This window comes from Polypterus senegalus, chromosome 18 (assembly GCF_016835505.1).
Source record: "Polypterus senegalus isolate Bchr_013 chromosome 18, ASM1683550v1, whole genome shotgun sequence".
NCBI classification, from domain to species: Eukaryota; Metazoa; Chordata; class Cladistia; order Polypteriformes; family Polypteridae; genus Polypterus; species Polypterus senegalus.
The window spans coordinates 2211637-2220156 of record NC_053171.1 but is presented as its reverse complement, the minus strand read 5'-3'; positions in this window follow the sequence as shown (position 1 = coordinate 2220156).

The window sequence follows — 8520 nt, the reverse complement described above, 5'->3', positions numbered from 1 at the left end:
TTGTCAGCACGGACAACATATGATGTTTTAAAATATATGTCAGACCTAAATATTACTTCGGTTTCTAGAAATACATTTAAACATACAAAGGCACAACATCTTTGGCTATAGGCCATTTATCAACCAAGAATGCCTTACTTTACATACTGTTCCTTACTATTGGGTGGAGCACATGCCCTCAGCCCTTAATAAACCTTGCAGCATGGAGCGTATGGCAAACTTCCAGCTGCACCAGGTGCTCTTAAAAATATCTTCTTTATTACTTCAATCACTCTAGACATGAAGATGAAGCATATACATTTAAAAAGCAGTGTGGTATTTACTACATGAATAATAATACCAAATAGAACAAAGAATAATAGAAAATAAGATTGATAGTAAAGTTTAGATATACGAGGGGGTACCCAAAAATAACTGTAAACTGTACCTGGTGCACAATCTAAACTTAGTTGCGAATTTTGCCGCTATGTGCAGCATACTTACAGTATTCTGTGGCAGTCTGCCCAGTGCCAAGATTTTGTATTGTTTGCACGGCCTTCCGTGTCGGTTCTTCTTGGTGCTTATTAAATGTGTTCTGTGATTTTTGTGATGGGTGATCATAAAGAACAGCAAGTCTGTGCTAAATTTTGTTTTCTCATAGGGAAAATAGTTGCTGAATCTGTAATGATGTTTGAAACTGCTTTTAAAGAGGAAGCTTTAAGTAAAACACAGTTCTACAAATCTTTTTCATGTTTCAAACAAGGGGAAATGTCACTTAAAGAGCAACCAAGATCTGTCTGTCCTTCCACAATTAGGAATAACGAAAATCTTGAAAAAGTTCGCAATCCAATTTATGAAGATCCTCATAGGACTATTGAAGAGTTTTATGAATTGACTTGTGTGTCTTGGAGTTCTTGCCACCTTCCCTACTCTCCTGATCTTTGCTCTGTGTGACTTTTTCTTGCTCCCGCATATGAAAAAAGAACTCAAAGGAAAGCGTTTTTCTACCATGGAGGAGGTCAAAGAACAATCACTGCAGGCCTTGGGCAACGTTCCTCTTCAGCAATTCCAAAAATGTTTCCACCAGTGTGAAAACCATTTCACATGGAGAGTACTTAGAAGGAGACTAAAGTTTCAGTAAGTAAAAATGTATTAAAACATTTTTTTTTAATTCTGGTTATTTTTGGGTACCCCATCATACATAGTCTTGAGAAAAAGCTTACGAAAAAGTAAAGATGTCAAGGATGGATGTTGCAGGCAGTTTGCGATCTAGCTGTTTGTGAAATGCTTTGCTGACAATCAGATGGAAATGGCCACACATTGCTGGCACCCTCTTCTGACGTCGCTCTTGCCCTCCTCTGATGTCGTTCTATTCTCTTCTTCTGTCGCTCTTCATACGAGACATATTTATTATAAGATTCAACGGGTCGGTTTCACAATATGTGATTGCTACATGCACCTGATTGGCTGGCTGTCAATATGATGAATGAATTTGCTCAAACTCTTTCATCTACAGTATTTGAGTATGTCTGTTTTTTTCAAGCAATAAAGTTCCTAATGCTTTAATAATCTCCTGTCTCAAACTGTAATTTCCAGTCCCATGGCATCACCTTCTGTGCACAGATTGTAAAGTAATCGGATACAACCATAGCGTGTCTTCATTTCCCAAGCCCTAAACCAGTTTAGTCCTTGTGCCTCTCCCTTCACAGGTGATAAAATCATCAATACAGCTTGAGGTGTCTCCTGAATTCCTGCTCAGTTCAAACAGATGGTACTGATACTGGTACAATTCAGGAAAACAGATTGCCTTTGATGTTAACTGTCCATGCAAGTGACCTGTATTTAAGTTCATCTGTTGTTTTGTCTTGAGCAAAATATAATGAAAATATAAAGCAAAATTTACAGATTTTGCACACCAGAACAGTCACCAACTGTGTCATTTTCTCACTTGACCCCCTAGCATATGTCCTATGAATCTCATCTTTCTTATCATCATCTCTTCCACCATACTCTTTTCTATGCCCATCCTCTTCATCACTTCTTCTTCCATCCAGCTAATTTTCTTTAACCTTCTGTAGCATCACATCTCAAAGATTTTCAGTCTCTTAGTAGTTGCTTTCTCACTTGTCCATGTATTGCTACTCTAACCTAACACTGGGAAGATGTACATACTCAGTAATTTCTTCCTAAACTCAATGCTAATTACTAGAAGCTCTCCTTTGTCTCCCCATCAAGCAATCCCCTTGCTCTGTAATTCAAGTTTCATTGTATTTATATCCCTTCACCTGCTCTAATAGTTGACCTTCCACTTTATATATTTACTAGCAAAATACCCGCGCCTTGCAGCAGCAAAATTTTTATTAAGAAGAAAATTAAACCTTTTTAAACTGAGGGAAAATATACCAATAATTATTTGTTAAGGATCTCTTTGTATACCACATTGTGAGTTCGGCCCTCCGGTTGTAATATGACCTAGCTGTGCACTGAGCTTAAGCATGCAACGTACAGTTGGCCTTGTGAACAGTAATCTTGTCTCAAATCTCACAGCTTGGATTGCTGCTGTCATAATCGGTTTGAGTTTCATGGTTTGTTTCAATTACGACAATATTTGTAGGACTTGTGTTGAAGATACATTTGCCATCTGTCAAGCGTTGTAAGTATACAACCGGTTTCATCGATAACTTCACATCCAGCTTTTGAGAGTTTAAACATTCATAAACATCAAAGTGTCCACTACTCAAATCGTCACCTGTCAATCTAAGATGTTTAAGAGGCATTGGCGGTTGTCGAAAGGTGTAAAATATTTGGCGATTTCGGTACACTTGAAAGCGACAACCGAACAATTCAGCGGCAGCCATCAACTCACATGCAGATCCATAGGTGGAGGGCTTAAGCATTTCACTCTTCTAGTGCTCCTGTGTAGTCTAATTATCTCCTGTACCGTCATCAGTCCACACCTTGAACCTGTCCCCGTCATTCAATACATAAGACACAATGTTCCTCCGGATATCAAGAGTGAGCCTGATATGGCCGTGCAATATGTAACAAAGAGAATGGAAAAGGTAGGTGCCATCTCCGGGCATGGAAACCACTCGGTAAGTGACAGTTCTCTGATCGATGGTGATCACCTCGATAGACATGTTAATGCGGGTACAGTTGGAATGATAAAGGAAATGGGTACCTGAACAATGTAAAGTAAGTCTAAAATACCTACACAATAACTATAATCGTAATAAATGAACAATAAAACAGCGGAGAAGCCGTGGATTAAATAAAAAGGCTGTAGTTATCAGCAGGGAGACGTGAATCCCGTGGCGAAGCAAGGAAGGGAATGTAGAGACCGGAGCGACGGGCGGCCTTATATAAGCAGGCAGCTAACAACGTGGGAGGCGTTGGGATGGGGGACCTAACGCTGCCTCACACGGTGACCGAGCTGCAGGCTATGGACGTATATATGTACGTAAGTAGGATTCAGTTAGCGTTGGGAACCCGCGTACCAAATTTCTTGAAGATGGGCCCATAAGTAACAAAGACCGTTGAAAACTTCAATATGGCGGCCGACAGTGGCATCATACCACCGAAATAAGTACCAAATTTCAGCCTTCTACCTACACGGGAAGTTGGAGAATTAGTGACGTTGGAAAGTTCAATATGGCGGCTGACAGTGGCGTCATACCACCGAAATAAGTACGTACATTGGTTTCGGTTAGCGCAGGGAAGCCGCCTATCAAATTTCGTGAAGATGGGGCCATGAATAAGAAAGTTCAACATGGCAGACGTTGTTGACCGTTATGACCGCTACGCGTAGAATTTCGAAATGAAACCTGCTTAACTTTTGTAAGTAAGCTGTAAGGAATGAGCCTGCCAAATTTCAGCCTTCTACCTACACGGGAAGTTGGAGAATTAGTGACATTGGAAAGTCCAATATGGCGGCTGACAGTGGCGTCATACCACCGAAATAAGTATGTACATTGGTTTCAGTTAGCGCAGGGAAGCCGCCTACCAAATTTTGTGAATATGGGGCCATGAATAAGAAAGTTCAATATGGTGGACGTTGTTGACCGTTATGACCGTTACACGTAGAATTTTGAAATGAAACCTGCTTAACTTTTGTAAGTAATCTGTAAGGAATGGGCCTGCCAAATTTCAGCCTTCTACCTACACGGGAAGTTGGAGAATTAGTGACGTTTGGAAAATTCAATATGGCGGCCGAAAGTGGCGTCATACCACCGAAATAAGTACGTACATCGGTTTTGGTTAGCGTAGGGAAGCCACCTACCAAATTTCGTGAAGATGGGGTCAGCCTTCTACCTTCACGGGAAGTTTGAAAATTGGTGACATTGGAAAGTTCAATATGGCGGCCGACAGTGGTGTCATACCACCGAAATAAGTATGTACATTGGTTTCAGTTAGCGCAGGGAAGCCGCCTACCACATTTTGTGAAGATGGGGCCATAAATAAGAAAGTTCAACATGGCGAACGTTGTCAACCGTTATCGACCGTTATGACCGTTACGTGTAGAATTTCGAAATGAAACCTGCTTAACTTTTGTAAATAAGCTGTAAGAAATGGGCCTGCCAAATTTCAGCCTTCTACCTACATGGGAAGTTGGAGAATTAGTGATGAGTCAGTGAGTCAGTCAGTCAGTCAGTCAGTCAGTCAATCAGTCAGTGAGGGCTTTGCCTTTTATTATTATAGATGTATGATGTTTTCTTCTTGCTCATCTCCATTGCTTTAGTTGTCCTTACATTCATTTCCATCCCATAGTCCTTATGGTCTTTGTAGATCCACATTGGGTTTAATTCCCTCTTCTAATTATTTGTAAAAGTACAAAAAATAATTCATTTTCATCCTAGCAGGAGCACATCTGAAGAGAAGAACATCTACAAGAAGTAAATGTAACCTGTGTTCTTACTGTATATGCAGTATGGTAACATCTGTGGATCAGGCTAGTGGCACTTGCCTGTCTGGGCCTAAAAGAAAAGCGCTAAGGTGTCCACAGAGTGTTAGAGGAGCTGGAGTCATGTGGAGAAGATGATCATGAAAGGAGAACATGAATAGTGTGGTACATGCAGAGAGTGCTTATCTTCACAGATGTTCACATTTATGAGACTTTTCTCCTCTAAGATCCTTGATACGTGGCACTTGGAGAGCCTCATGGAGGATCCTGACCACAGACCAGCTCACAAAGTTAGGAAGTGGAAGCGTGGGCCCTGCAACGGACTGGTCCTTGTTCCAGGTTTCCATCCTTGTGCCCAGTTCTGCCAGGGTAGGCTCTAGCCCACCACAACCCTCAACTGGATCGGGCACAAAGGAAAATAAATGAATACTTGACAACAATCAGGTAATGATTGCTCTTCACTTATCATATTAAAAGTAATTGTGATTAATATTCTCAAGGCAATGGTCAGAAAAGAGGGAGAGTCTGAAAATTTTATGGACATTATATGATTGACACAACTTAAAATTTTAACTGATCACAACATAAGTAATTTGACAAGTGAAAGGACACCATTCAGTCCATCAAGCCCATTTCTTTGTCCCAAATTCTCCTCCAGATTCTCCTTAAAGGTTGTCAAGGTTTCTGCTTCAACTCCATATCTCAGTAGTTTGTTCCAGAGTCCCACAACACTTTGTATAAAGAAGAGCTTCCTGGCTTCAGTTTTAAACGCACTTCCTCTTCATTTCCACTGATGTCCTCGAGTACCTGATTTACCCTCAACCCAAAAGAATTCTGCTGGATGTACTTTATCGATGCCTTTGAGGATTTTACATAACTGGATGAGGTCCTAAAGCAGTCTCCTCTGATCGAGATTAAACAGGTTTAGTTCTCTAAGTCTGCTAAGTCTGGGATTTGAGAAAGTAGTAAATTTAACGATTTTAAGATGAAGTTTATGACGTTCTACTTTAATGACAAAATAAACTACGTGATTAAAATGGAAATTTTGAGATCAAAGTCGACATTTTAACTTTTTTTTCTCACTGTGTCCCTATTTTGTTTTTCTTTTCTCTGTACCTTAATATGCTTCCATATGACACTCAGATGGTGGGCTACGACTCGCTTTTTCACAGCCACTTTGATAACCGACCACTTCTTTTTATTTTGGGCGCTGTGTGACTTTCTAAACTTGAACTTTTGAGTTTCTCCACCACTCTGTCACTCGATCAGTTTCCTTTTGTTGTTTATACCACTCTTTAAACCAAAAAATATTAAGTTTTTTCCTTTGCCTCCAATTGGTATTCACTGAAATTCTCCTATTTTCCCCGTGCTTTTGCCATTGTCTTTTCACAGAATGCTGAACTTAAGAGGCTATTTATATTGATTTGCTTATTCAAAGAGATGTAATTATGGGAGGAGTTGGGGTGGGGCGGCAGGCGCGTGCACGTGTGTTACATTTCACGCTGACCGGGAATTGCATAGTGGAAGAACATGGAAGTTTGCGTACGCACAGATTTAAGCATCTGGATTTTTTTGTGTGTATGCACATTTCTTTTTGTGTCCATACGCCATGTTTTAGTGTGAATTCTATGCAAGGCGTTATACATGTTGCCCCAGGACCACAATATTTATCAAGAAGTTCTTAAGGAGGTTAGCACGTACAGATATTAACCCTTGAAGTGTATTTTCAGTAAGTGACTGTGCATTAGGGAAAATCCAAAGGTCTCAAATATTATCCTGTTATATAAAAAGGGTGATTGGCAGATCCAAGCAACTATACTCCAGCAAGATTAACGTGCATCATAGGTAAATTAACGGAAGGAATTATTAAGGATAACATTGAGCAACACATGACAAGAACCGGATGTTTACTGAACAGACAACATGGGTTCACATGAGGAGGGTTATATTTTAAAAACATGCTGAGATTCTATGTGGAAGCAAATGGAAATGACCAGAGTGGAGTGTATTATATTATTTACTACTCAAAGCTTCATGATGCTCCAACAATGATGGACGGATTAAAAGGCAGAAGTCTACGTGACCATCATCATCATCATCAAGCCCTTCCGTGAGAATCCTAAATCCACAGAGGACTGTTTCATTTATGTTAGGTAGAATGCCCAGAGGGGACTGGGCGGTCTCATGGTCTGGAATCCCTACAGATTTTATTTTTTCTCCAGCCTTTGTTTTTTCTGTCCCCCCTGGCCATTGAACCTTACTCTTATTCGATGTTAATGTTGATTTATTTTGTTTTATATTTGTGTCTTTCATTTTTCTATTCTTTAATATGTAAAGCACTTTGAGCTACTGTTTGTATGAAAATGTGCTATATAAATAAATGTTGTTGTTGTTGTACTAGCAGAATACCCGTGCTTGGCAGCGTAGAAGTAGTGTGTTAAAGAAGGAAAGAGAAAGAAAAGGAAACATTTTGAAAATAACGTAACATGATTGTTAATGTAATTGTTTTGTCACTGTTATGAGTGTTGCTCATATCTATATATATATATATATATCTAAAATACCCGATATATATATATATATATATATATCATGTGTTAAAGAAGTTATGTTAAAAAGGAAAAGGAAACATTTTGAAAATAATGTAACATGATTGTCAAAGTAATTGTTTTGTCACTGTTATGAGCGTCAAAAGTTTTATATATAGCTAGCTGCATCAGAAAATGTACCAAAAGGAAACATTTTACAAATAATTAACATGATTGTCAAAGTAATTGTATATATATATATATATAGTATTTATATCTAGCTGCATCAGAAAATACCACGACGTACACACGGGTTTAAGTCTACATATATATATATATATATATATACACATACATATCTTACATATATACATATATACACATATATATATATACATATACACATATATATATATATATACATATATATATACATACATACATACACACACATTATATATATATGTGTATGTATGTATGTGTATATATATATATATATATATATATATATATACACATACATACATATATACACATACATATACTTGTGTGTATGTTTGTATGTGTCTATATGTGTGTGTATAGCTTTGGTCACTGAGTGCAAGGGAAAAATAATAAAATATAGTCTATAAGTTATTAAACAGTAAAACATTAACGTTTTAAGAAGTACAGGTACATTGAGCACTACTGGAGTGGTTGGGTAAACTACATTTTAAAGACTGTGTAACACAACAGGTAAGTAACTAACAGCAGCTAAAATGTATATGGATCATCTCTCGGTAGTAGATCCCTTTTGAAAGGCGCTACACGACGGCTGTGGTATAGAAATTACATTTTCTATGTGAACGTTCAAATTTGTGCCTCTGGTAATGTGCCTTACCGGCAATTAAAGAAAATTAGTTTTGTGTCCTCTGCAGTGTTAAGAGAGAAAGGCTTTGGTTTGGGATAAAAGGAAAAAGGTGTAAAGAAAGGAAAGTTGCCTTTTTCTTTTATATAGTATAGAGAGATGTGTTCGCTGACGTTATGATCGCCTTTTGGGGACAGTCGCGGTGGGTCTTGTGTAGACTGGTGAGACGTCCCGCCATTAATCAGCTGTGATGGCACTGTCAGTCC